The sequence below is a fragment of the Typopeltis vanoorti genome, chromosome 19 (genome assembly GCF_054136105.1).
Source record: "Typopeltis vanoorti isolate ZY-2024b chromosome 19, IOZ_Tvanoo_1.0, whole genome shotgun sequence".
Classification (NCBI taxonomy): domain Eukaryota; kingdom Metazoa; phylum Arthropoda; class Arachnida; order Uropygi; family Thelyphonidae; genus Typopeltis; species Typopeltis vanoorti.
In genome coordinates, this window is record NC_143567.1 from 12,033,254 (window position 1) to 12,059,783 (window position 26,530).

General features: G+C 36.1%; 2 protein-coding genes across 8 annotated transcripts in view; one reads left to right on the top strand and one right to left on the bottom strand.

The window, feature by feature from the left end:
- Positions 1 to 26,530, top strand: part of LOC150095855 (uncharacterized) — a 335,373-nt gene that overhangs the window by 300,125 nt on the left and 8,718 nt on the right. For 2 of the 3 annotated variants that reach the window (XM_090409305.1, XM_090409302.1), the window contains exon 5: positions 9,143 to 9,252. The gene's annotated coding sequence lies outside the window, so the exon portion shown is untranslated. Of the gene's footprint in view, positions 1 to 9,142; positions 9,401 to 26,530 lie in introns of those variants that run through there. The other variant, XM_090409303.1, reaches the window with a different exon arrangement.
- LOC150095856 (uncharacterized) overlaps positions 1 to 26,530 on the bottom strand; it is a 163,934-nt gene that overhangs the window by 6,889 nt on the left and 130,515 nt on the right. For 2 of the 5 annotated variants that reach the window (XR_016549944.1, XR_016549943.1), the window contains exon 7: positions 7,136 to 7,294. The exons of the other annotated variants lie outside the window; for them this stretch is intronic. The gene's annotated coding sequence lies outside the window, so the exon portion shown is untranslated. The remainder of the gene's footprint in view (positions 1 to 7,135; positions 7,295 to 26,530) is intronic. 5 annotated transcript variants of the gene reach the window in all.

Sequence of the window (26,530 nt, forward strand, 5' to 3'; positions counted from 1 at the left end):
CGATGAGTCTAAGGACTCCTGGAGTAGCCCGTGGTAATAATAATAAAAAAACATTGACTGATTCTGCCAGAGAGGCATGTGGTGAGGTTGTCTGTAAGGATAAAAAAATCAGAACTCCCTGGTGGACACAGGAAGTTAAAGAAGAAAGCATACCAAAAGTTCCTGTCAAATAAGTCACCTTGTGCTCTTAGAGAATATAGAGACAAATGCAAGAATGCTAAACACTGTGTAAAACTAGCTAAACAAAAGTCATGGGAGGACTTTGGTAAGAATATAGAAAATAAATATCAAGAAGGTGGCAAAATATTCTGGAGGTTGTTGAAGAAGCTTAAGAATGGAGGAAAGAGTGTTGTAAAAGGAATTACAGATGATAAAGGTGCCATAAAAACTGGACAAAAAGATATCCTTGAAGTATGGAGTAATTACTTTGAAAAACTGCTAAATGAAACAAGCAGTGATGACAGCACAGTGGTAAAAAACACTGACCAGGCATGCAGTCAGGAATACATATCCATACTTGAAGTAGAAAAAAAAGCCATCAAAGGCTTGAAATGTGGAAAGACCACTGGCGTAGATGATATTCGACCAGAAATGCTGAAGTATGGTGTTATAAGAGTCTTACAGTGGCTGCACTGTTACTTCAGAAAGCCTGGACAGAGGGACGAATTCCTGATGATTGGTGTAGAGCTCTCATAGTACCCATATATAAAAAGGGAAATAAAACTGCATGTGAGAATTACAGAGGTATTTCCCTACTGAGTGTTCCTGGCAAGATCTATGCAAGTATACTTGAGAAACGGTTGAGAAGAATTGTGGAAGAAAAACTTGGTGAAGAACAAGCTGGATTCAGGCCAAATAGAGGCTGTCAGGATCAGATCTTCACTTTACGACAAATAGTCGAGAAAGCATGGGAATATAACAAAGATCTGTATTTAAGTTTTGTCGATCTGGAAAAGGCATATGACAAGGTGCCAAGAGAGAAGCTATTCAATACGCTGCAGTTATATGGTGTCAATGGGGCATTATATCAAGCAATACTTGGTCTTTATTTGAGTTTTAAGGAAGTATAGGAAGATGGTTTAATGTTAAATCTGGTGTGAGACAAGGATGTACATTATCCCCTCTGTTATTCATTATCTATATGGATCACATTATGAAGGAAAGTGGTATTAAACATGATATCAAAATTGGAGATGTTAATGTCAGCTCTTTGCTTTATGCGGATGATGTTATACTTCTAAATAAATCCGCTACAAGTCTGCAAGATTCTCTCACTAAATTGAATAGCTGTTGTAATAGATATGGTATGAAGGTCAGCAATAAAAAGACAAAGACAATGAAAATAGGCAGAATCATTGAAAATGTCAACTGTGTTGTGAATGGAGAACCTATGGAACAAGGAAAACATTTCAGCTATTTAGGCACAATTTTTACTGAAGATAGTAAATTAAATATAGAAATAGACAACAGAATCAGCAAAGCTGGTATGGTCGGAAGTCAATTGAATAAATTCATATGGAATAAGAGAGAAATTAGGCGGAACACTAAATTAGCTGTATACAAGACAGTGTTCAAACCAGTTTTAACTTATGGATCTGAGAGCTGGGTCAGAAGTAAAACACTTGACCAAAGACTAGAGACCACAGATATGAGTCCTGAGAAAGATTATAGGTGTGAACAGATGGCATCAATGGCAATATCATATTAAAAATGAGGATATTAGGAAAGAACTTGACATTGTCAACATCCAGGAATGCGTTAGCAGAGCTAATCTCAGGTGGTATGGTCACTTAAACAGAATGGGCGAGGAAAGATTAGCAAAACAAGTGTTCTCTGCCAGGTTGGCAGCAAAACGACCCAGAGGAAGACCAAGATATAGGTGGATTGATACGGTACAAAGTGCCTTAGACGATAGAAATATAAGATCTGATAAGGTTGGAGTCTTGACAAGTAACAGACTGATTTGGAGGAAAATTGTAGACCGGAAATTAATAATGATGTAATTTTTTTCATGTAGTACTATCATATCCTGTACACCCCTTGAGGGTACATGGCAGGAATTTGATGATGATGAATCTTTTCATTTTGAGTGATCATTCATTTTGACAAATCCTACTATGGGAGTCAACTGGATACAATCTCACTGAAATTTCTTGTTTCACAAAAAGTTTAAAATTTCACTGATCAGCCTGAATTCTTTTTGCTGGAAAGTTCTGTATTTTCTTTGCGCACACCCCCCTTTTTTTTAAAATAAAATTTATGAATATTTCACTACTAAATGAACCATCTTACTGAAATCTGCTTTGCACAATTGGAGCTACTTCCTCATTATCACATTGATTACATGAAATCTCTCATGATAGAATAACATGTATGCCACAGTAAATAACTTTTTTATTATGTAAATATTTCGTCTTATCAGTACAATGATCGAACAGCAATAGGAATTGAATTCAAAAAACAGTAGCACGCATGCTTAAATTAAAATCCCTCTATGTATACAGTTGCATGTTGATGAATTAAACCTAATTAAATTAAAATATAATAGATAAATTTATTTATAATTGAGGATAACAATTTCCTGAACTTCTGGAATAGTGAGACAGTCATTCTGATTACGATTAAGTCTATGAAGTAAGGCTTCAGCACTTCTATATAGCAGCTTGCCATTGGATTCCATGTTGTGCAAGGCCAGATTTGTGAGGTTTGATAACACAGATGTGGTCTTGATGTTCAAAGATACGTCTATTTATTGATCTTTCTGTTTGTCCATATTAACAAGTTACTGTGGTACTTTGTATACGACAGGTAGCATCACTGGTGTGAATTTGGTTGATGTGATAATCAGCAATAAGTTGATATTTTTTTCATAATTTTTACCACAAGATGCCTTTAATAATATATGATATAGGAGTCCTGTGGGTTTCTTCTTGTCTGGGTTGATTTGTAAGAGAGTGGTTAATTATTTTTTGGGTTATATCCATTTAATAAGGCTTGTCTCTGACAATTTTCAATTCTTGTTTTAGAGAATCTTCAGAAGAACAAATCTTGTGTGCTCTGGATACTAAAGATTTTATGATACCATAATTTTGAGATGGGTGTTGAGCTGATGTATTGTGAATATAAAGATCTGAAAAAGTTGGTTTTCGGTAGACAGGAGTGGAAATGGATCCATCTTGCTTACGCTGGATGTGTACATCAAGAAAGGAAACACCGTTTGATTCTTTTTCTAGTGCAAACTTGATATAAGGATGTAGGGTGTTGATTTTTTTGTAAAAATTAGTAGAGTTCTATGTGACTCAAAACTGCAAAGACGTCATCAACATACTGTAGCCAAACTGTTAGGTTTGGGTCCAAAACCAACAATTTGGCTACAACTGTCTCATTATTTCAAAAGTTTGGGAAATTCTTATCCTCAACTGTATTAAATAAATTTATCTGTTATTTTTTATAATTTAATCCATGAACACGACTGCATACATACAGGGATTCTAATTTAAGTATGCCTGCTATTGTTTTTGAATTCAATTCCTATTGTTGTTCAACCATTTACTGATGTGTTATGAGACATACGATGAAATATTTACCTAATAAAAAAAAAGTTATTTACTGTGGCATACATGTTATTCTATAGTTATGGATACTACACAGGTTTCACTATATAAGAAAATAACATGAAATATGCTTTGCACAATTTTTGAGCTGCTTCCTCATTTTTACATTTCTTAATCATCATCAAATTCCTGATTCACATGTACCCTCAAAGGATGTACAGGATGTGATAGTACTACATGAAAAACTTACATCACCATTAACTGCCTATCTAAAATTTTCTTCCAAATCAATCTTAAGATTCCAAAGGCACTTTTTACTGTAACAATCTACCTATATCTTGGTCTTCCTCTGGGTCATTTTCCTGCCAACCTGACAGAGAGCACTTGTTTTGCTAATCTTTCCTCTCCCATTTTGTTTAAGTGACCATATCACCTGAGATAAGCTCTGCTAACACATTCCTAAGTAGGTAAACCGTGAGTAGACATAACTATACATAAAAATATAACGGAAAAACTCACGTAGAAAAATTATTTAATGGTATAATTTTTGCCCGTGTGTCACAGGCATCTTCAGTACAATTAGACACAAAAATTAAACATTAACTGACAATTCCAAAAAGCGCCACCTAAGTAGCTGGTGTAAGATAACTAAAAAGGTCAATAACTTTCCTAAAAAAAAAAAAAAAAAAAAAAAAAAAAAAAAAAAAAAAAAAATTAATACAATAAAAAGTTAGGAAAGATTAGCTGATTTGTAAAGTACTATCTCCCATAAAGGGGATAGACGTAAGCCGTCGGATCTGTTTAAGTTAGGAGAATGAAGTAGAGTTTCACATGCTTCTTTATAAAGGCGTTCCATGAGAAACTGACTTTTGTGAAGAACTCTTGTCTTTTTCCAATGAACTCTGTGTCTAGTGAAGATGGCATGTTCTGCAAGTCCAGACTTTTCAGGTTTAAAGTATTCAATATAAGATTGGTGTTCTTCTAGCCGAATGGAGGCAGATCTTCCCGTTTGTCCGAAATAACATAATCTTTTACAGAAAGAAATACGATATATAACTTCTTCCTTTCTATCTAATGGCTATAAGAATTGCTTCATTAAAAGAACTTTGAGTAGATTTAATATGTCTCCCTCTTCAAACACAGAGGAAATAACGCACATTACCATCCCTTATATACAAGGCATCAGTGAACGTATAGCAAAAATTTTAAAACCACTGAATATTTTTGTTGCCTTTCGACCGTTTAGAAAAATCTCCACCTTTCTCGCTTCTCCAAAGGACAAGCTTCCACATCTCAATCATCCAGGTGTCTACCAGATTCCGTGCTCTTGTGGATTATGTTATTTCGGACAAACGGGAAGATCTGCCTCCATTCGGCTAGAAGAACACCAATCTTATATTGAATACTTTAAACCTGAAAAGTCTGGACTTGCAGAACATGCCATCTTCACTAGACACAGAGTTCATTGGAAAAAGACAAGAGTTCTTCACAAAAGTCAGTTTCTCATGGAACGCCTTTATAAAGAAGCATGTGAAACTCTACTTCATTCTCCTAACTTAAACAGATCCGACGGCTTACGTCTATCCCCTTTATGGGAGATAGTACTTTACAAATCAGCTAATCTTTCCTAACTTTTTATTGTATTAATTTTTTTTTTTTTTTTTTTTTTTTTAGGAAAGTTATTGACCTTTTTAGTTATCTTACACCAGCTACTTAGGTGGCGCTTTTTGGAATTGTCAGTTAATGTTTAATTTTTGTGCCTAATTGTACTGAAGATGCCTGTGACACACGGGCGAAAATTATACCATTAAATAATTTTTCTACGTGAGTTTTTCCGTTATATTTTTATGTATAACACATTCCTGGATGATAACAATGTCAAGTTAAAAATGAGGATAATAGTTATTGCCATTGATACAATCTTTTCATGCCCCTAATCTTTTTCAGGACTTCATATCTGCAGTCTTTGGTCAATTTTTATTTCTAATTGGCTTGAACACTGTCTTGTATACAGCTAATTTACTGTTTTGACTAATTTCTGTCTTATTTCATATAAATCTATTCAGTTGACTTCCTACCATACCAGCTTTGTTGATTCTGTTGTCTATTTCCATATTCGATTTACCATCTTCATTAAAAATCAGGCCTAAGTAGCTGAAATGTTTTACTTGTTCTATAGGTTCACATTCACAATGCTTCTGCCTATTTTCATTGTCTTTGTCTTTTTATTGCCGACCTTCATACCATATCTATTACAACAGTTATTCAATTTAGTCAAAGAATCTTGCAGACTTGTACTAGATTTACTTAGAAGTATAACATCATCTGCATAAAGTAAAGAGCTGAGATTAACATCTCCAATTCTGATATCAGGTTTAATGCCACTTTGATAATGTACACTCTTGTCTGACACCAGATTTAACATTAAACCATATTCCTGTACTTCCTTCAATTCTAACTGCTGACTATAAAAATTCAGTATTGCTTAATATAATGCTCTATTGAAACCATATAACTGTAGCATTTTGAATAACTTTTCTCTTGGCACCTTGTCATATGCCTTTTCCAGATCTACAAAACTTGAATACAGATCTTTGTTATACTTTCCATGATTTCTCAATTATTTGTCTTAAAGTGAAAATCTGCTCATGACAGCCTCTATTTGGCTTGAATCCAGTTGTCTGCTTCCCTTCCATAATCCTTCTCAACCATTTCTCAAGTATACTTGCATAACTCTTACCAGGAACACTCAGTAGGGAAATCCCTCTGTAATTCTCACATTCAGTTTTATTTCCCTTTTTATATATAGGTACTATGAGAGCTTTACTTCAATCATCGGGAATTCGTCCCTCTGTCCAGGCATTCTGAACTATGCAGTTCAGCCACTAAGATTTTTATACCTCCATACTTGAGCATTTCTGGTCAAATATCATCTACTCCAGTTGCCTTTCCACACTTCAGGCTTTTTTTTTACTTCCAGTATGGATGTATTCCTGATTGCTTCATTTAGAAATTTTTCTAAGTAATTACTCTGTACATCAAGGATATCTTTTTCTCAGTTTTCATGTCACCTTTATCATCTCTAATTCCTTTTACAGCACTCTTTCTTCCATTTCTGAGCTTTTTCAACAGCCTCCAGAATGACTTGCCACCTTCTTGATATTTATTTTCTAAGTTTTTACCAAAGTCTTCCAATGAGTTTTTGTTTAGCTAGTTTTACACAGTGTTTGGCTTTATTACATTTGTCTCTGTATTCTCTAAGACCACAAGCTGACTTATTTGCCAGAAACTTTTGATAAGCTTCCTTCTTTTCCTTTTCTGTGTCTGCCATGGAGTTCTGATTTTTCTATCCTTGCAGACAACCTCGCCACATGCTTCTCTGGCTGAATCAATGTTTTCTTCAGGATTTGTCACTGAATCTCCAAGGTTTAGTTCATGTTCTCAAACTCTTTCATTTTTTACATTTCTTAAAGTGTTTTTAAACATTGGATTGATTTATTTGCATTTTGAAGCTAAAATAAAAAAAATTATCAAATTACAAATAATTAAAATAGAATAATCATCTATAATTTTTAACTTACCAAGAAGTTCTTGAATGTGATCCACATTTAAAAATGAAAAATAATAATTTTACCATACATTACAGCATAAAAGGCAGTTTGCTAGTGATTCCTCCTCTATTAAACTAACGAACCACTTGATAATGGAAGTCATTCTGCGAATGAATCTACTTGAAACAGCTAAGTGTAACAAAAATGTACTGCATTTTTATGACTGTTTCGTTGTACCTGATTTATATTCGTATTATATTTAAGAATAGCACAAAACGATTTATAAAAAAAATATTTATTGCAGTCATTAAAAAGTTTCATTAATTCACAATAAAATCTTAATCATACTCATTTTGCTAAAATAGAAACAAATTAGACACTATTTCTATTCTAGATCTGTAAATTTATGAAAGGTCTCGAGCTATTTCCTAGGAACAGAAACCCTAACATTAATTAATGTAGAAATGCTTCACAGTTTTCCATGAAGAACTTGCTCTTATGTAGGTTCTGTTCCACTAAATTCTATAAAATGTTCATATATATATATATATATATATATATATACACACGAGGGTGATCTGAAAAGTATTCGGCCTCAGCCATAGATTGCAACACTATTGGCAAGAGATTTTTTTTTTTTTTCCTAAGTTGGTACATCTGTCATAAGCATCCATGTGAAATTGCAAGTCATCTGTATCCCTTGAAATGGATAAAATTGAGTATCGTGCAGTTATAAAATTCTTTGTAAAAGAAGGTTTAATGCCAAAAGAAATTCATAAAAGTTTAGGGGCACTCTTCTCCTTCATTTTCGACAGTTAAGAAATGAGCTGCAGAGTTTAAACATGGCCGTACCAGCCTTGAAGATGATCCACATGAAGGACATCCAAAAAGTTTAACAACACCAGAAATTGATAAAGAGCCAAGAGACTTTTTTTTTTTTTTTGGCAGCTTTTTCAGAAATTCAAATTTTGATAGATTTTGATCTCCGAGTTTCGTATACTGGCTTGAAAATAATGATGGATTTTTATCCCCTTAACTTAAACACCAGAAATCATTGTTCAAGTGCACGATATGGTATTGGATGACTGGCGAGTCAAAGTGCATGAAATCGCTGAGACTATAGGCATTTCAAAAGAACATGTAGGATATATTTTGCATGAACGATTGCAAATGAAAAAGCTTTGCACAAGATGGGTGTCGCGCTTGCTCACAGCAGATCAAAGACGCACGTGCATGAAAATCTCTGAGCACTGCTCGGAGCGTTATAACAATAAAAACTGATTTGGTGAGTTGATTTATTATATAGATGAGACTTGGATTCACCATTACAGACTAGAATCCAAACAGCAGTGAAAACAGTGGACAGAAGCCAGTTGTTCGGCACCAAAGAAGACAAAGTTGGTTCCATCAGTAGGAAAAGTCATGGCATCAGTGTTTTGGGATGCTAAAGGCATTTTGTTTATTAATTATCTTGAAAATGGTAAAACAATAACCGGGGAATATTATTCTGATCTTTTAACCAGGCTAGACGAAAAAATTTGTGAGAAAAGATGCAATTTGAAGAGAGAAAAAAATCATCTTTTATGCTGGATAATGCATCTGCCCACAAGGTGTTTTGGCAATGGGAAAATTAAGGGATCTGCACTATGAATTATTGGAATATCCACCCTATTCCCCAGATTTGGCCCTCTCTGACTTCTATCTCTTCCCAAAACTAAAACTCTTCCTCGCTGGTCAGCGTTTTTTTTTTTTTTTTTTCAAATCAAGAGGTGATTGCAGCTGTAGAGGGGTATTTTGCAGATCTTACTGAGAACGACTACAGGGATGGGATAATGGCGCTGGAATAAATGTATTAGTCTTAAGGGAGATTATGTTGAAAAATAATAATAATCTTGAAATTATAAATTTGGTGTTTCATTGTTAGGCCGATAACGTTTCAGACCACCCTTGTATATATAAAACGGTGATAGCATGTTCCACAAACTTGGTTGCTGTTCTTGTTCATAAAACCTAATGCATTTCTTTGATTTCTTGCAGCAAAACAAATCTAAATTCTCCTATGCTATCCAAAATAAGAGCAGATAAAGTACAGGGTGAAAGGCATCTGATGGCTTCAAGTAGAGAAAAATAATTCACAGAACTCACAAGTAAGGAAATAACCATACATACAAAGTGCATTTTTAATCACAGCATTGTACAATTGACCTGTACTATAGAAGACTTGTAAGAACCCATAGGAACAGTTTGTTATAGTGGATATTTTGCTGTTATGAATTTCTTCTAGCACAGCATTATACCTAATGAGTTAAAAACTTTCAGTAGCTGACTATATAATATCAAAAATGAACATAATGGCTTTGAGCATATTTCATGTGTATGTCTACAGTTGTTTTACTATTACTTTTTCTTCTGAAATGATCATATTACTGGGTGTGAGGGAACTCAAAATTTTTATAATAAAAACTTTCAAGAAGTCAGTGTAACAGGGAAGATAGGTACTAGGCTACTGCCAAGTATCTATTATCTTCCGTATTACAGTGATGTTAAGGTTAAATATATTCATTCTCATTATTTAGGAATCAAGAGGCACTGCAGGAGGTCTCTACCACCACATACAAAACTTGCCCGTATGCCTTAAACTCATTGTTTTTGCACTTGGGCACTGCATTCAATCCAACAACCTGCTCCTCACATCCTTGCTCACACACACTCTGTATACAGTTACCAGGGATAGCTGAGAGTTCTACCTGTCTTCCTCTGATCTGTGAAAATTTTTCTGCACATTTTATCTAACAACCCCTCCCAACATATGTCTCACAATATCATCACTCCTCCTCCTAAGGCTCTGCAAATGGTACTTCTTGTGTTCACACCCAATATCTCCTTAGTACAGTGTTTCCCATAGTGACGTATGCATACCCTCCCCCAGGGGTATGAAGCAGTTTTATTTTAACTTTGATCACCTTTATATATTTTTGTTGTCATATTTGGTACAAATAAGTGAAGGTCTATTCTAATCTTTCAATAATAAAAATCTAAAGGAATTTTTAAAATGTCTCTTCACACGTAATGAACTGACCTCCATTAGGGCTGTGTCAGGTTGACATAATCTTGATCCAACTGTATGTGTTCAAATTTCATTAAAAATTGCAAACCACACAGTCGGAACTCTCCATTAAATTTCAGAGTCATTACTGTCTTAAATTATAACAGTCTTCAGCAGTGCATGCTTTTATTAATTTTCTGCATTTGTGTATCTTAAAACAGAAGTCTTGATGTAGAGTCTCAGCAGTTAAAAATGACAAGCATAGAACCAGATTTCGCCACATTAACTTTTTCTGAACAGGAATGATTTCATTTGTTGCATTTTGTTTAAACATTTTTATTATTGAAAATTTAAATAATTTGTTTTTACTGTACATATATTGAATTCATGTAACTAAAAATGTATTTAATAATTTAAAAAATGTTTCACATACCCTCCCCCAGGGGTTTATCTAAAATTGTGTTTTGAATGAAATAACTTCTCACAAATGCCTTTGCCTGGGGGGGTGGATGCTAGTGTTACTTAAATTTTAAAAGGGGTAGGTGGGTACTGAAAGTTTGAAACACTGCCTAAGTGAATCTGCTTTCTCTCCAGTATATCCTCATTCACTTGAAGAAAAAAACAGAAAGCAAGATATTACTGTACACAGTAATGTAACCCATTTACAGAACTCACTGGAGTTCTTTGAATAACATAACTGGCATTACTTTTTTTTTTATAAAAGACAGACAGTTCTCTGTTTGTACTCATACATACACTTTTTGCATTTGGCTATAACAAATGGTCAGATTGAAATGATTCAAGGTTTAATAGATATCCCAAATACCAAATTTCATGAAATTCTATCCACCAATTCAAATGCTTGGAATTATTCATTGTAATAAAAATGCAGCATTTGAAACTAAAATTGAAGTACATGAACATCATGCTTATATCCTAATCCCAAATTTTATTACACTGTATCCATCCGGTGTGAAGCCATTACAATTACATATAATCTGTTTTGCTGCTTTATGATCCTTTCATTGTCTGAATGAAATTTAAAGTTGCATACTTGATCTGTAAACATTCTCTAGAATGTTTACAGATTATCTAACCTTAACAACCCAACAATATTTTATAAAAACTAGCTAATATACCACTATCAGGTCTTTCCTAATAAGATTTGCCTCACAGCTGAACATAAGTTAAATTCATCTCTGCTTTATAACAGTAATACACAATGCCAAAACAAATGATAAAGATATTAAGTGGCTTAAATTGCTGAATTTGCAACTTCTGAGTCCAACTACTAGTCATAATGTGTATAGGAAACTATTCAAATTGTAATGGATAAAAGACTAGTCTTTGGCACCTTCTAGTGTATAGGTTTTTTTAAATAATAATTGTTGAGTTTCAGTTGAACTTAAGATGACTTCTCCCTCAAATTTCTGGCAGATTAATGCAGGTATATTTGTTGAGGTTGGTGTTTTATACTTGGTGCCAATTCTAAATAAACTCGTTTAAAAGAATACTTTCAACTGAGGAAGTTCAATGTTGAAAATAACTGGGTTTGTAATTGGTCAGAATAGTATAATATATAAATTAACTTACTAACTTTACAACAACAAAAAAAATATATAAATAAATAAATAATAATAATAATAATAAATTTTAAAAAAAAATGTGGCTCTGTCAAGGTAAACCCAGAATATAAATGTCAGGTTAAGAACTGCAAACGAAAAATACTAACAAGTCAAACTTGTAGGAACTGTTACAGTATAAATAATAGAAATGCGTGGAGGAGGTGCCACAAGTCAGCCACTCTCCAGCATTGTTTGCAGAAAAGTTGGGATCTAGCAAGTATTTCCAAATGTTACATAGGATCAGTCCTTGGTTCTTATTATGGGTGTTGTGAGAAAACATGACCATAGCGGATTCTTTTATCCAACAAGAGCATAAACCTTGCAATCAATGTCATTGTGATAAGCTAAGCCAGAGTTGTCTTCTGTTATGAATGTCTCAAAGAGGTTTTTTTTTATAGGCACTACACACTGTTTTCATTCCTTACAATGACAGATTTTCAAGCAAAATTGTTAATCTTAAATCTCATGATTTAAGGGTGACTCACAAATGGGTCTTCTCTACTCTCCTAAACAAAATTCTTTCTACAAACATCCTGGGATTAAGGAATTCTGTAATCATGTAGCCTTTCATATGCAGATCAGACTTCAAGAAGTTTTGAGATTAAAAAAAAAAATCTTGGAGATGTTTCTTATAATAACAGAAGACAACTCTGGTCTAGTCTAACATAATGACAATGATTGTAGCACAAGCGCTCTATGTGCTCTACTTGGAAGGCAACTTCATTTCTCGCCAGATAAGAGAATCGAGTATGGTTATCTTTTCTCACATCACCCTTCATAAGAACCAAGGAATGATATTGTGTTATATTTATATATCGTTCATTAGATCCCTTCACATACCAGATTTCAACTTTTCAGCAAACCAACTGCAAACTGCTGGACAGCACTCGACTCATTCCACCTTCTATGTCTTGAAAGTTTTTCCACTTTGTTATATTATAAATTAATGTTGCCAAGAAAGTGGAAATAACAAAGTATGCATATGAAGTAACTTCGTGATGGGGCAACTTGTATATAGAGGCTAATGACTTCACATTAATTGCCTTAGTGTCATTAGCCTCTATATATGTGGCCCTGTCATGAAGTTACTTCATGTGCAAACTTTGTTTGCTTACACTTGGATAATTTCTTGGCAACTTTAATTTATAATATAACCAAGTGGGAAAACTTTCAATATCTATCTCTAAAAGTATTTTAATAAGGTGTGACACCTTTTGACTACTTGTATGTGGAAATATGACTTCTGCATCATTACTTCAACCTTGATAACACTTCTAGATCTAACTCCCACTGATGAGACCTCAATAAAGGTTGAAACCGGTCTAGGCATTAGAAGCCCATAATGCATAGCATTATGGGATACTAAGGCAACTGATGTGAAGTCATTAGCCTCTATATACAAGCTGCAATCATGAAGTTACTTCATGTGCTTATACTTGGATAAAGGATGAAACCAAGAATATAATTTCTTGGCATCTTTAATTTATAATACCCATGTCCTCTACATGTTTTCATTATTCATAATATAACTGTTCATACATGCTTTTCTTCAAAAAAAAAAAAAAAAAAAAAAAAAAATCAGCTAACGCCTTTTTATTCCCGTATATGGGAGTAGGCGAGGCCATTTAGCCCTATCTAACTTTTGGAGACTGAGTGGGCAGTTCAATCTCCACTGGTACCCAATCCGAGACAGATGGCCCAAGGCTATCACTAATTAAGCGGTACGCAGTGAAGAGAGACGGCTCAAATGTGCCGCCATCTCGTGGTCCCTAACCCTAACACAATATATTTAATGTCTGAAATAATGTGGGTTCTACGGTCGATTTTCTTGAGTTTACAGGACGAAAAACCCGAGTTTCCGGGAGGAAAAACCTGCTTGCCCGTGCCAGAGATCGACTAACTCGGGAACCGGTCGAAAAAAGGCTTAGAAAAATTTCCTCTAGTCGCCGACTAGACTCGAAACCAAGTCTTCTTTCGTGCGGCGGTGTGCAAACACCACATCCGCTAAGCTACACAGGCTCCCATGCTTTTCTTGTTAGTGTTTTAAGTTTAGAGATACTAACCATCATCATCATCAAATTCCTGACATGTACCCTCAAGGGGTGTACAGGATATGATAGTACTACATGAAAAATTTACCATCTTCACTAAAAATCGTGCCTAAGTAGCTAAAATGTTTTACTTGTTCCACAGGTTCTCCATTCACAACACAGTTGACATTTTCAATGAATCTGCCTATTTTCATTGTCTTGGTCTTTTTATTGCTGACCTCCATACCATATCTATTACAACAGTTATTCAATTTAGTCAGAGAATCTTGCAGACTTGTAGCAGATTTATTTAGAAGTATAACATCGTCTGCATAAAGCAAAGAGCTGACATTAACATCTCCAATTCTGATATCATGTTTAATACTACTTTCCTTCATAATGTGATCCATATAAATAATGAATAACAGAGGGGATAATGTACATCCTTGTCTCACACCGATTTAACATTAAACCATTTTCCTATACTTCCTTAAAACTCAAATAAAGACCAAGTATTGCTTGATATAATGCCCCACTGACACCTGTTAGATCCTAAATAATGGAATCTTGGAAAGAAATCATTCATTTAGGGTCTAACATACAAAAATTGCAAACATAGAGAAATACCTGCACATCATAATAAATTTAGTTTAATCCTTTATCCAAGTGTGAGCAAACAAAGTTTGCACCTGAAAGTATCTTCAGGACTGGGGTAAGGTGGTACAACACCAGGGCACTCCTTGCAAAGGTGGAGCAAGCTACCAACACTCCTATCTCAGTATCTCCCATAATGCAAAACACATCTCCTTGCGGATATGTCTAATATTATACATTAAGGGAAGGGCCACAACCCAGACTAGTTTCGACCTTTATTGAGGTCTCTTCAGTGGGAGCCAGGCCCAAGTGGAGACAAGTGGAGATACCAGGCAGAAGCATTAGTAGGTCATCTCTACCTATAGGAGTTGCCAAATGGTGTGCCACCCTTTTTTAATAAATAACTCTGGATTTAGAGAAAGATGTTGAAAGTTTATTTTTCACTTGGTTAGAGTATAATAAATTTACTTTAATCCTTTATCCAAGTGTGAGCAAACAAAGTTTGCACCTGAAAGTATCTTCAGGACTGGGGTAAGGTGGTACAACAGCAGGGCACTCCTTGCAAAGATGGAGCAGGCTACCGGACTTTAGCAAATCTAACCCCTCGTCGGATTCCAGAAAAAGATTTCTACAAGAAATCCAATCCATCCTAGCAGCTCTCATAAATGCATAAAATCAAAATCACCCCAGGGTGGCACACCATTTGGCAACCCCTATAGGTAGAGATGACCTGCTAATGCTTCTGCCTGGTATCTCCACTTGGGCCTGGCTCCCACTGAAGAGACCTCAATAAAGGTCGAAACTAGTCTGGGTTGTGGCCTTTCCTTTAATGCATAACATTAGACATATCCGCAAGGAGTGCTGGTAGCTTGCTCCACCTTTGTAAGGAGTGCCCTGGTGTTGTACCACCTTACCCCAGTCCTGAAGATACTTTCAGGCACAAACTTTGTTTGCTCACACTTGGATAAAGGATTAAACTAAATTTATTATACTCTAACCAAGTGAAAAATAAACTTTCAACCTGCACATCAGTTGTAATTAAAAGTGAAACTTCCTCACTTTATGTAAAAATTTGTATTCTTTATTTAAGCACCTTATATTTAAGCTATTGTGATTATTTTGAGATTTCATTTTGTATGTCTTAAAAAAGAGGGATAATGTGAATTAAATTTAAGCCTTACATAAGCTATGTAAAATCTATTGTGAGTCATCATAAAGCTGTTAAGTATTAATTCCTGGAAGGCCTAAAGCTACACGCGTACAGCATAACGCTGGCAGGTATAGCTTATTCGGAAAATCACGTAACCATGTATTCCATGAATCCGAGTATATCCGCATCGTAGAAACAAAGGAAAGGGTGAAATTAGTAAGGATTGTGTGCAAAAGGGGCTGAAAAAGAGGGTGCTGAGCCTGGAACACAAGGCTTTTTCTCTGGGTCTCTTGTCGTATCGTTTTCCTGTTGGGTGATTCGGAAGTTGGCGGGCAGTTTCGCGTAAAGGGGGAGTGAAGTCTGTGATGTTGGGCAGCGAGCGTTCATAAAGAAATGAAGCTGGATTCTATGCAAAGCTGAAGGTAAAAAATTCCAGTCCTAGCAGAATCAAGCCGTCGCTGAAAAGCCCCACCGAGTTGTTCCTGAAACGCAAAGATTTTGAGTCCATTTCCGGCAGAAAGAATGAGGATAGCGTAACCTCTATGTTGGCGTATAGACAGCCAAAATAGATGAGAAATATCCAGATGAACACGTGGTGCAGAATGATGCGAAAAAAAAAGTCGGTAAGGTAATTGCTCTGATTTTGTGTGAATGTGTGAATGTTCATTAGAAGAAAGAAGATTGTTTACGATTGTGAAATCAAGAAACTCTGTGGACAGTCACTATTTAGAAAGTTAACCTCGTTTGTGAGTAAGAAGAATTGTTTAGAAGAGATCTTTTGTAACTTGTATGTGATAGAATTAATTTGATGCGATATGAAAGGTAGAATTTAGTGTCTCAGTAACATTAGAATGGTTGATAGTTTGTTCTTACGAGTAATACTGCTAGAAGGAATTTAGCTTAACTTATTATCATTTGATTTATATCCCAATGTGTAATTACTGTGTTTAGCATGCCTTATAAGTTTTAATTAGTTTGAATGTGTTAATCTCTTAGTTCGAGTTTATTTAGTATTGAACATAATTAAGTGTATGAGTTTGTATTGTGTTTTAGATATTCCAATAAACATGTCATATTTTCCTGAACCTGAGTCATGCCTGATTGCGATTCCAAATTACCACTTATAAAAATAGAACCTATTTTGGCAGGAAGGATTTAGAGAGTGAATATAAAATATAGATTTAGGTCACAACTGCAATAATCTGAATCTATACAGGAGTTAAAATAAGATATTGTGTAGGTAATCTTCAGTCTCTAGTATTGTATCCCTGAGCAAGGATCTTTTCTGCTATAGGATACTGGCTGCCGCAGCAAAATATAAATTTGTCAGTATCCAAAGAGGAAACAATCCTAGATGTAAAAATAAGATTAAAGTAAGAGAAGAAAGAATAAATAACAAAATATAAATATATAACAATATTTTAGCCGGTAGGATTTTGATCGTATAAGGTTTAAGTAAGAGAAAGAATAGATCTAAGGAAACAACAAATTGCGTATAAAGATAAAATAAGTATAGAAACACTGAAACATCGATTTAAAAATAAAATGAACTTTTTAACACACCATATAACTGTAGCGTATTGAATAGCTTCTCTCTTTGCACCTTGTCATATGCCTTTTCCAGATCAATAAAACTTAAATACAGATCTTTGTTATATTCCCATGCTTTCTCGACTATTTGTCGTAAAGTGAAGATCTGATCCTGACAGCCTCTATTTGACCTGAATCCAGCTTGTTCTTCACTTGGTGAAGAACAAGCTGGATTCTTCCACAATTCTTCTCAGCCATTTCTCAAGTATACTTGCATAAATCTTGCCAGGAACATTCAGTAGGGAAATACCTCTGTAATTCTCACATTGAGTTTTATTTCCCTTTTTAGATATGGGTACTGTGAGAGCTCTACTCCAATCATTGGGAATTCGTCCCTCTGTCCAAGCCCTTTGAGACTATGCAGTGCAGCCACTGTAAGACTTTTATACCACCATACTTGAGCACTTCTGGTCGAATATCATCTACTCCTGCTGCCTTTCCATATTTCAAGCCTTTGATGGCTTTTTCTACTTCAAATATGGATACATATTCCTGACTGTATGCCTGTTGAGTGTTTTTTTACCACTGTGCTATCACTGCTTGTTTCATTTAGCAATTTTTCGAAGTAATTACTCTATACTTCAAGGGTATCTTTTTCTCCCATTTTCATGTTCCTTTTAGCATCGTATCTCTAACTCCTTTTACAGTATACTCTTTCCTCCATTTCTAAGCTTCTTCAATAACCTCCAAAATATTTTGCCACCTTCTATGTTCTTGCCAAAGTCCTCCCATGACTTTTGTTTAGCTAGTTTTACAGAGCGTTTAGCTTTCTTACATTTGTCTCTGTCTTCTCTAAGAGAACAAGCTGACTTATTTGCCAGTAACTTTTGATATGCTTTCTTCTTTTCCTTTGCTGCCTCTTTAACTTCCTGTATCCACCATGGAGTTCTGATTTTTCTATCCTCGCAGACAACTTCACCACATGCCTCTCTGGCTGAATCAATCATGGTTTTCTTCAAGGCTTGCCACTGAATCTCCAAGGTTTGGTTCCTGTTCTCAAACTTTCATTTTTCTTCAATAAGTTTTGCATATTTTAGTCTACAATTCACATCTGACAGCTGCTCAACTTTTATGCGCTTTAAAACTTTCTTACATGTTATTCTTTTCAATATGAAATTCAGTTTTATCCTGCTCAAGACTAAATAGTGATCACTTCCAATTTCAAATCCTCTATACACTCTGATATCCTACACAAGGGAGAAAACATCACTATCAACAATAACATAGTCAATGAGACTTTTCTTATTCCTTGCCTCTTCTCTCCATGTGAATTTGTGCATATTTTTATGTTGGAACATGGTGTTAGTAATAACCAGTCCATGTCTTGAGCAGAAATCCAACAGCTATTTGCTATTATTATCTTTGCTCTTTTCTCCAAATTTTCCCAAAATATTTTTGTATGTCTGACAATCATTTCCCCAACAAGGACCAACTTTTCCTTTTTCATAACCTAACATTTATATTTTGCCATTTTTTTAGTGGTGAAATTAGTAGGTTAATTTAAAAAAAAAAAAAAATTAACTAACGCCTTTTATTCCCTAATAGGGAGTAGGCGAGGCCTTTATACCCTATCTAGCTTTTGGAGACTGAGTGGGCAGTTCAATCTCCACCGGTAGCCAATCAGAGATAGCTGGCCCATGTCTATCACTAATTATAGCAGCCACCGATGAAGAGGCTAGCAAACAAGTACTGCATCTCTTGGTACCTAAGCTAACAAGATATGTCACTGTCTGAAATAATGTGGGTACTACGGTATTTTTTCTTCAGTTTCCGGGACGAAAAACGCGCTTGCCTGTGCCAGAGATCGACTAATTCAGGAACCGGTCGAAGATAGGCTTAGAAAAAATTCCTCCAGTCAGCGACTAGACTAGAACCTAGGTCTAACTTCAAGCAGCCAAGCGCAGAGGACGCAAGCGGCACTTCCACTGAGCTACACAGGCCTTTGTAGGTTAATTTATATATTATAATGCTATAACCAATAAAAAAAAAAAAAAAATCTGTTATTTTCAGTCAAGTAACTCATAACGTCTATATAGCATTGTTTTCTTTTTCCTCCTCTTCCTATGTGATAGTTAAAGCATGAGCTGATCTGCGAGTCCCAACTTGGCCATAATAGGAAAAGTTACAATCCAGGTCACTTCATATACTCCAAGTTGTGATAGAGGATGGAATTTATCCTATGATGAGCAGATCAGGATTGCTACTTTTGAATGTCATGTGAAGGTACTTTTTCAAATATATCCTAGATATGTGGGATAGAAATAGTGCTTCAGTCTTCTGTTATGGGAAGGGGTGGGGGGGGAAGTAGAGGACATAAATAAATTAAATTTTTGTATGGACTGCCAGTGAACAAAAAAAAGTAGCATTGGCAAGTGCTGTTTTGCTATTTTTTTTATTTGGGGGAAAAAAAAAGGCTCTGTGAATTAGTGTTTTGAGTATCTCATAATTGATTTTTTTTTAATGTTTTATGGAAGTATCTAGTGTCATGACTTTCTATAATAGAAAAATGATAGTGAATCATCTGAATGACTTGATGTGCCAAAAAAGGGCAGACAGTTACCTGATTCTTCTTCTAATGTGAAGCGTACTCTAGAATGGCTATATTAATTCAAAAAAAAAAAAAAAAAAAAGTGTCTTGTCTGTGGGGCCAAGTGGCAAACACATCTACATAGCACAGCCAGAATTGGCCGAAGGAAGAAGGATCAAGAGTGCAGGGTGCTACAAAGGATAATATGTAAAAAAAACCATTCATCAGATCACATGTTGAATGTGGAGTTCTAACCATCAACTGGAACATGAATTTACACAAAAACATTCAGAACTGAGGCTCACAACATGCGTTTCCATGGTAGGACTGCAATATGCAAGCCTCACATTACCCGAACCAACATGCAGCATTGTCTTCAGTGGTGCAAAGAGCTTGTACAGTGAAATGAGGAAACTTGAAAAGCTTGTTATGGAGCAACAAATCATGCTATATCCTATATCTAGCAGACGAACTGGTGTGGGTGTTGCAGATGTCCAGTGAACGTCTTTAACCAGAGTTCATAATCACAATTATAAAATTCAGGAGTGGCGTGTGCTGGTGTGGTCCTGTTTTTCCTGGTTTGGCCTCAGACCTCTGTTTATGAACTTCTGAACAATACAATGCTTCCTACTTTTTGATGTTTCTACAGAACTGATCATTGTCTCTTTCAGCAAGACAATGCACCATATCATAAGGATGTTGCTGCTACTGCATGGTTTGTGGACATAAACATCACCACCTCACTTGGCTGGCCTCCATAGAGCTCTGATCTCAACTCTACTGAATATCCGTGGGATGAAGGAATGAACTGGAGCATCAGGTGAGGTGAGGTCCAGGAACATTCATTCCACAACAGTCCAGGACCTCACCTACATGAAGAATGGTCCAAAATTCCCATTGACTGCTATCATTCATTAGTGGAAAGTATGCTCTCATGATTGCTGCAATCATCACAGTGAAAGATGCTGCTACATCTTAAGTGCCTTGGCTGTTTGTTCCTCACATAGTGTCCGATGACTTCTTTCCAAGCAGCGTACATTGGTATATAACTTGAGTTGTAATGTTTTTATTCAGTGACTCATAGAAATATTCTCTCCGTCTGGTTTTTTATTATTATTATTTATTTTTGTTTGAAAACAAAAGTTTCTGTGGCTTAGCAGTTCTGTAGGAGGCTTTTAGTATCGAGACCACATTTTAAGGTAAATAAAGAATTAAATAAATAATAAAAAAAAAAGTTAAACAAAAGACTAGAAACAATTAATTACTCATTAGATGTTATCATAACTTGACAAATGGTAGATAGAAAACCAGAATAAAAAAAATTTAAAAAAAAAGTTAAATTCATTACTGTATGAATGTTGGAACACTGCTAGTTGTTGCTGTCACTTTCTGTGATATCTCCCATGTCATATCCTAGGTCTGTGGCAGTTATATTTTTAATGAAAGTGGACCAAACTAGGTATAAGATTAAGCCTTGATGTTTTGTTACATTGTGTGAGGATCCTAAGTATTTGCACTACTACCTTGAACTTTCTTATAAAACATTTATGATCAACAGATGGTATTTTTGTTTGTTACCAAACTAGTTGATGGCCTGAGATAGTTATGCAGGATGCCAAGCCTATTTTATGCTGTTTTCTTTTTTTTTGACATCTTTTACATTTTCAGACATTTCAGATCTCACCTGACTTCCTGTTCTGGCCTATATGCCACAAGAGCAATGAATTTCATAAATGCCTGGTTTTTTTTCATGGAATGACATTGGAGGTTTTAGTGAATGTAAGAATTTGGAGATTTTATGCAAAGGTAAAAAAGTCACTGATGTTGTACTCATGGAGCAACATAGCCACTTTGCAACGTTCTTGATGTAGCGTGATTGCAATCTTAAAATCTCGTTTAAGTAAAGGAGGTGCAGGAGGTGTATTAAGAATTTTGTTGATCGTCTTGGGTTCATAACTACTGAGTGCAAGGTTCTGTCTCAGGTAGTGCAGTTCTTCATTCCTGTCAACTGACATCCTGGATATATTGTAGGCTCAATCTCGTAATGTTTTAATCATGCCTATCATTTGTAATGGATGATTTTGTGAAGCAGCATTTAAAAATCTTCCCATTGTAGTAGGTTTTCTGTATACCGAAAAGGATATCAAGGAACAGTAAATTTTTGTGATTTTTTTTCCAATTCAAGAGTGAATTGTATTGAATTTTACATTGGGATACAAGTTTCTTAGATAATCTTTGAAATTAATTAACTCATCCATGTTCCTGACGAAATAATGAAAATATCAATGTTATGTAACCAAATTTTTGGTTTCTTCTGATAGAGTTTTTAATTGTATTTGTTTTGAAATTTTCCATAAACAGGTTGGAGAAAGGGGGGGGAGGACCAATGGCAAGTCCTTCTTTTTGTTTCCAATATTTGTCCTGAAATATGAAAAGTGTCTTCCATACAGTGTTTGAATAATCTTATTGTGTTCAAAGGAAAAAAGTTTACAAATAGATCCACTGTGTTATCCCTGAGTACATTGGTGAAAAGACTGACTATATCTAAACTTGCTATGATGTATGAAGGCTCTACATTTATATCTTTTACTTTTCAATAACATGTAAGTTATTTTTTACATATAATAAAATTAGTTTAATCCTTTATCCAAGTGTGAGCAAACAAAGTTTGCGCCTGAAAGTATCTTCAGGACTGGGGCAAGGTGGTACATTTACATATGATTTTGTTTTTCCTGTGTATGGTGATATCAGGTTCAACAGATATTTTGCTAAGGTGGAGGTCAGGGAATCTCTCCCATCAATAACTGGCTGTAGCGAAATGTCTTTTGTGTATTTTATGCACCATAAATTCTTGGAAGTAATGGATGTTTCGATGATAAAGATTTTTTTAATTCTTCTGGCCAATTGGGCAACTTTTGGATCAAGTCATTAGTTTTATGTGTATGCCATATGGGATCCTAGTCTTATAGATGTTGGAATCTCTTTAATAGGCTGTTCATTTTTCATACGTACTTTTTTAATCTGATCCACACATGCAAGGCCACAAGAACTATAGCACATTAGTGCCGTGTGTGGACAAGAAGAATACAAGAAAGGAGTAATCTGTTCACATTTTGCTTGAACAGCTGAGGGTTGTAATCTCTGGGGAAGGCAGAGCAGGGGAGACTGTTCCAAAGGACAGAAGTAGATGGGGATGAAGGAGGAAGAGGCAGTGAAGTTCATTCAGTGAGTTTCAAGGACTGTAAAAGGTTGCTGGTTAGTAATGGCTCCTGTTTTAATGATTATGAAGGAGGGCAGTGGAATAATCGTGGCCAATTCAGCAGAGCACTGTCCATGAAAGCATCTGAAGAAGAGACACAAAGCAGAAACTGAATGTCTCTGAGTAAGAGATTGAAGTGTGTGTGTGAGAGAGAGAGAGATCGTTAATTAGTTGGAATTTTTTTTTATGTTGGACATAGACACGAGTGGTGCTTATCAACCTATAGTACTTTAGTACCGTATATATGGATAGTGGGTTGGGAAAGGAGAAACTTGTTGACATTTGATTTAAAAGTCTCTATATTGTATTCCTTGAGAAATACATTAGGGGAAAGACTGTTCCAGCAGTAGCAGGAATGAAGGAGGAGGAGGAAAAGAAACTTGTTCTGTGGGTTTCAAGGGGTACTGTGAAAGGATGTTGGGCTGCAGAATGGACTTAATACAGAGTGGGGAATTATTGATGTTTCAGGTGAACATTCACAGAAAATATTCACTGCATATTTGAAACGTCTAAGTGAAACTGAGGGGAGTGAGTTGGTAAGAGATGGGTCATTTATCAGTGTCTAATTGCTCTCCTTCTGTATTGAGTAAAGCATTTCGATAGCTGAGCGGATTTGTGATTTGTATAAGGCTAACAGCTGTTTAGAGGTGAACTAACGTCTTGAGTGGTAGAGAAATCCTAATTTTTTTTGGAAGCTAGGATTTCTCTTCCACTCAAGACGTTACTACACCTCTAAACAGCTGTTAGCCTTAATCAAATCACAAATCCACTCAGCTATCGAATACTGTTGTGATGTGTTTATGCCAGGAGAAGCCTGATGTCAGGGTAATTCCGAGAAGAGAAATCTCATCTTGTCTGGGAATTTCAGTGTTATCAAAAATAATACTGGGGGAAAATGGTTCTTTTTTGTGAGAAATAAGACAGAAATGGGTTTTACTAGGGTTGGAAGTTGACGAGGTTATATGAAGAACCATTTGAGGTAAGAATTAAGAGAAGTTGTGTACGTCTAGACAGAAAGCTGGCAATCTATTTGCACAAGTCCTAAGACTGCAAATAATGGGAGTTTGCTTAGCAAGTCTTTGTGCCAGATCCAGTCAAAGGCTTTAGAGATATCAAGTGCAACCACTTGATGGGTGATATGTGAGAGCAGATCACCTGGTGATCGGCATCAATGGAATCCATACTGGTGATCGCTTAATAGCTGGTTACATTTAAGGTAGAGTAGGAGTTGAGAATTGATGGTTTTCTCCATCGCTTTAGATAGGACGGTAGTTAGATTGCAGCGATTTGTCACCCTTTTTTGAAATGGGTTGAATATAGGCCGATTTCCAGGCTTTGAGATATATATATATATATATATACCAGTGGAGTAGGAGTATGTACAAATGGGATAAGATAGGAGTCAGTTCTGGTGCACAGACCTTCAGGAGAATTGGAGGAATGCCATCAGGGCCAGGAGACTTTTGTGTCTAATTTATACAACAGGTTTATGATCTCTTTCTGGCAAAAGGATACAGGGGGCATTGTATGTTGGGCAGTTGGAATGACTGGGGAGCATTTGCCATTGTCAGTTATGCATGCATTGGAGGCACAAAGTGTGTAGCCAGGAGATTAGCTTTTTCTGTGATGTTGCAGTTCAGACATCTGGGTATGATAGGGGTATGGCAAAAGTTACGACCAATTGCTTTGGCAAGAGACATAAAGGCATGGCTGCCATTTGGACAGGCTGCAAGTTTCCTGCTTTTTGCCTGTTCAAATTCTGTGTTTAGAAGCACTGATACTTTTCTTGCATCGGTTTCAGGCTTCAGTATAGGCATTGAAGGAGGATGGAGTTCTTAATTTGAGCCAGTTGTGGTATGCCTGATTTTTTATTTGTACAGCCTTGGCACATCATTTGGAGAACCAAGGTTTGGATAGGGGATGGCAGTTCAGAGAAGTGTGCCAAATGTATGTTTTCATGCCAGTGAGGATTACTTTGGTGATATGTTTGGTGCATTTGTTTAGATTAGAAGACCAGAAACAATAGTCCAACCCTGGGAACGAAGCATAGTAGTCTCGAAGGCTGTCCCATTTATCAGTTATAATGCCAGACTACTCTTGTATGGGAGTGATTGTGTAAGCATTGTTGCATTGGGGGGAGGAGATGAGCACTAGATTGTGGTCAGAATTATCCAGGGGGGACTCACTACATTCACTGCATATTTGAAAGGATCATTGGTAAGGAAGATCTAGGGTATTTGGGGATTGGTTCAGGTTATCTGGTATTCTGGTCGGCTTGTGAACAATTTGTGTAAAGTCGTTAGTAATGGCAAATGTTTCAGCATCTCTGCCTGCAGGATCTATACAACTTGAAGAGGAAAGCCAGTTGGTGTTATGGACATAAAAAGCACCTAGGAGGATGATTTCATTGTTATGAGAGTGGGACTGGAGAAAATCAACTTTTAAGGAGAAGAAAATAAAGAGCTCGGAGTGGTTGGTGGTATTAGGAGAGCGATAGAGACAGTAGATGAATTTGACTGAGCAGGGGAAGGATATTTTCAACCAAAGAAGGTAAAAGTTGGGCAATTCTAGGTTAGGTGCTCTCTGGCAGCGTATGTCAGAGCAGATATGTGCGCAGACACCACCCTTGGGTCGAAAGGAGTTAAATACTGTACAGTTTGAGATGGATAGATAGTGTAGGGGAAATGCGAGATTTGAGTTTCTGTTAAAAAGAGTACGTGGACTGTAGATGGTAGTGAACACTATTAAGGTTGGAGTTGAGGCCACAGATGTTGGTGAGGTGGATATGCAAGGTTCTGTGAGGCATGGATTTGACCGCAAGGGTCTTGCACATTTCCTATGCAGTGCCTGCATACTGGTCTCCTTGGTGGCATCATGTGATTTTTGCACTATTTTGGTTTCTTTGAAGTCTATAATCCAACTGTTGTCTCCATTTTGGCGCTTTTCTTGTCTTCGGAGCTGCTGTCTTTTTCCCTCTGGAATAAAGCTGCCGTCAAAAGTTAAATCAAGTCGAGCATGTATGTGCAATTGGGGGCCAGTGTCCTTTAGATTGTAATTTATCGCTGTTATTAATTTCGATGTGTTTGTCGGTGTGTCACAGGTCACTTTCACGAGACGTGGAAAGTTCATTCTGTCCTTTCTTTTGTTTATAGGTCCAAAATGATGGCATTCGACAATATCTCTGGGATTTAACCTAACCTGGAAACCTGGGTTTTTCGTCCCCCAAAACAGGCAAACCAGCCCTGTGAACACACATGGAATATAGTCATGAATACTGCCCTTAGAAGATGCAGCAAGGAGTGATGAACTAGCTGCATGAAGTTCGTCCTGAACCCCTCATTAGGGGACTCCATCCATCCTAAAGGGATGGATGAGATCAATCAATCAAGGTGTGAAGTACTGTGAAGTTTTGTGTGAAAATTTACAGTTTGTTGGTGGTTGCAGAAGCTATAGTTGAGATGTGGTTGTGCCAGTAAAGATCAGAGGTGCAGGTCAGTCAGAGTAAGGAAATCTGATTGTGTTTGGATACTTCAGTATTACTTGAAAGTAAGGGGGAGGGATGTGAGCTCTTTCTTGTGAGAGATCAGACAGGACTGAGTTTTGG